The sequence below is a fragment of the Topomyia yanbarensis genome, chromosome 3, assembly GCF_030247195.1.
Source record: "Topomyia yanbarensis strain Yona2022 chromosome 3, ASM3024719v1, whole genome shotgun sequence".
Taxonomy (NCBI): Eukaryota; Metazoa; Arthropoda; class Insecta; order Diptera; family Culicidae; genus Topomyia; species Topomyia yanbarensis.
The window spans coordinates 27,904,647-27,908,314 of NC_080672.1; positions in this window are offsets into that span (position 1 = coordinate 27,904,647).

Here is a 3,668-nt window from a genome sequence, read left to right on the forward strand (position 1 = left end):
ACAGCACATTCCCTAAAACAAACAATGGGGGATACCCAGAGACTTGAATGCAATTCGATGGAATTCAAATTCAAAACTTGCATTGAAGACTTTATGTAAAAATAGTAAATTTGTTTTTATTGATTCTGTACTTCGTTTTAAAAAATGTATAGATTTTCCAACGCTGGTAGTGCAGTGGATGTAGTTAACTGTATCAGGTATTAAAGCGAACGAACTTTTCAAAGTTTAATAAGTATGATCAGTGTATAAATATTTTATTGCCGATCATTATTAGAAACACAGTAATCAGCAAGGACTTATATTCCCTATTCTCCCTTCTCAGTTGTTTGTTCTTCCGAGGTTCGGTTAATTAATTCGGTTACTCTTCGGTAGTTCGTTTATTTTTTCGAAGGGCAAAAATCAAAATATTTTGGCTACCCAATTAGTATCCCTTTACAGTTTACGGCAACCCGCACCAGCTAGCATGCCAACCGTTCAAGTGTGATGCCAGATTACAATAATGTGACCGAATCATGTAGAACGAAGGATGATGAGGTTCGTTACTAGATATACTCTTTGCTAGGTTGCCAGTGTCGGTCGATGTCGGCGTCATCAACAGTAACCGTTGCCAAGGTTCTAAAATCCAACCATAGTAAGTCGTGACTGCTGCCTGCCTTGCATACACTCATCGCCATCAAGTGTTGTGCTTTACACATATACACACATCTACTTTCACAACAACATCGCTGTCGTACAACATTTAAAGTGATTGATACGATAACAACTTAAATTGCTGTTAGCAGTCCCTCTTTTACACGTTGCATAACCGGTTCTGCATGGTGTCATCAGCATGCTTTAGGATCGTTCGGGTTCTTAGTGATGCTAGCGATACACCACACTTACGGGACTACGTGACGACAGGTGGGAATCACAAGAATGCTTTTTGCTGTTCACATGCTGAATTAATTCGGCTAGCGCCCGGTAGCTGGTGGTAGAATTTCTGTGTTGCATATATGACACTCAAATTGATAGTTTCAATAAAGTTGCCATCGCTTTGACATAAATGACAGTAAAAGAAATGTCTGCTACTGTTTGACGAATTCACGAAACCGGTGAGCGGTTCCATAGCATGCATTTGTTACACCAAATGGAACCGATGCTGGATAACGATAAAATGAAGAATGCGACAGCCATGGAGCAAAATGGTGGCAATAAAACAAAACTCTACTGTTGTTTGTGATGAGTAATGACACGCCTGACGAGTATATGGTGTGAAAAATTTCACTATGAAAAAGTAACGTTCGTAAAAACGGCTTCATTTTTCACTTGTGTGAGATGTTTCGTATTATGCGAACTGTTTTTTTTTATTTAGACATTGAAGAATGTTTTTGACAGAACAATCAACAAAACAAAACGTTACACAACCCAAAAGCTAATATTAACTGCGAAATATTGCAGTGAATCAAAGTGCTTCTATTTATAACAAGGCATAGAAGAGGGACAGCGTAGGGTGAAAAGTTTTCGTTGACGTCTATTTTCCTGGACCAATCGATAATCCGCAAACAAGATAATAAATGTATTTAATCTGTACGTTGTTGTGTTGCCTATTTCTCATTACGTAGGTTCACATAGCATATTTACCCCACTAGGAAAATATCAATGGTCTCACTGATCCCATTGTAGCCAATCTGTCAATAAAACATGTTCCTCTTTTATATTTCAGCTATAACTATAAAAGGTAAAGCAGTGTAAACTGTATGCGAGAATGCGTGTTACAATCAGAGTCGGAAAATATTTTTTTTCATTTGCCAAAATCAGGCGAAACTGACGAAACAACGAAGCTTCTTTCCATACCACTAGCACTTTGCGAAATCGAAAATGAGACAACGGGCTAGGACAAAGCAAGCATGTAGCAGAGCGTTTTCATTATTCTCTCCGCACGCTCGTTTTCGCTTTGTGATTCAGAATGATATTGGTGACTTCGATATTGAACTTGCTGCTGGGGAAACGAAAATACACTAGCAATGATATTTATTTGTCGATGCTCGATTCTGTAGATTTGCGAGCTAATGATGGTATTGTAAGACGGAAGCCTGATCGGTGTTCATATTTCACATTTTAACTATGTTCTAGTTGCATTATTAGATGTACATTGCATTAATTTCATGTAATGAATGAGAATCGCAAACTACTGAGCATGCATCAAAACGAAATTGCAACTTCGGATTGTCATAGGAAAACAAAAGTCGCTGCTGCTGCTACTCGTTTTCGTAGAATCGAGAGAGGAGGGGACATCACCTTTATTGTTTTATTTTTTCATGCATTTAGCGACGAAAGAGACAGGGAAACCTGCTTACTGCAAACCAAATGGATAGTGTCAGAGTGAAAGCCGAGCGGATCTGCGCCGACTGCCCGCTTTTACTCTGACAGATTCCATTTGATATGCTGCAAGCAGGTTTCTCGCATCTCGCATACTACTGTCAGTAGGTTTGTTCCAGTACACGGAAGTCACTCCGGAGCAAACAGGAGCAAAAAATCTTTGCTCCTTTTTACTCCGGTTTGCTACCTGAAGAAGAAAAAGGAGAAGAAGAGAGTACAGGAACGATTTTCTCCGGAGTACTTCCAGTTTCTCCTGGTACTGGAACAGACGTAGTACCAGCCCCTGCTCAGCTTCTCGCCGCCACTCTGTAAGCACCCTTGAATGTGGTGAGGACTGTTTGAAATGGAAGGATAGGAAAAGGAAAGAAGGACCGTTTGAAATGGTAGGATAGAGATTGATAGACTAGATGTCAATAGAGTGGAGGAAAAAAGAAGATACTAGGGAGAGGTGACGAAATAGAAGTGCCAGAATATACGATATTGCTGATTATTAAAAAAAAACTGTTATATTCGAAAGTACATAAAGTGAAGATGAATTGTCCAACATTAATCCTGAAACAAAAACAGGTGGCAGGGAGCTGTGGATTGCGTCCTATAGGAACCGTAAACAAGTTGAATTGCTGGTTAGGAATTTGAGGTTAGGTTCTCAAAGGATACTGTTCTGCATAAAGGCCACCTGTTGGGAATAACCAGGATTTATTGAGTGACCGATGTAAGTAGACTTAGACCCATTTAAAATCAAGCATAAGACTAATAAACATTTAACAGCTTTTAGCTGGCTCACTTTGTAACATTTAACAAGGTGTTGCTGAAAAGTCTACTTCAATCCATCCCAACACACTCCAACTAGTTTTTTTCAGTAGGGTTACAGCACCCATACTCGACACACTACCAATTTTCGACCATCCACACAACGTGGCAATTTCTGTATGGTAGTAGGAAAGCTAGCTATAGGTCTAGAATTAGTGTTCTTCCTCTAGGAGGACAATCTGGCCGGCAAACTTCAGACTAATTTGCTGAGCCCTTCAGTTCCCTTGTGCCATTTAATACCACTTCCTCCTTGAGCTTGCTCGCGAACTACTCGGTCTAGTCCCCGACGATGGATCTAGCCTACTCCGACGAAGAGTTCACCGGCGAGAGAAGTTCGAAAGCGAGCCAACCAGCCAGGTGCCGAGGTCGGTTCGGCGATTCCGGTAGAGTAGGGCGTCCGGTTTGCTGGAGCCCCGCCGCGACTGGCGGTGTCTCGTCGCGGTCTACGCAGTCTAGTTCCCGGCGGTGAATCTAGCTTACGCTGACGGAGAGTTCCCCGG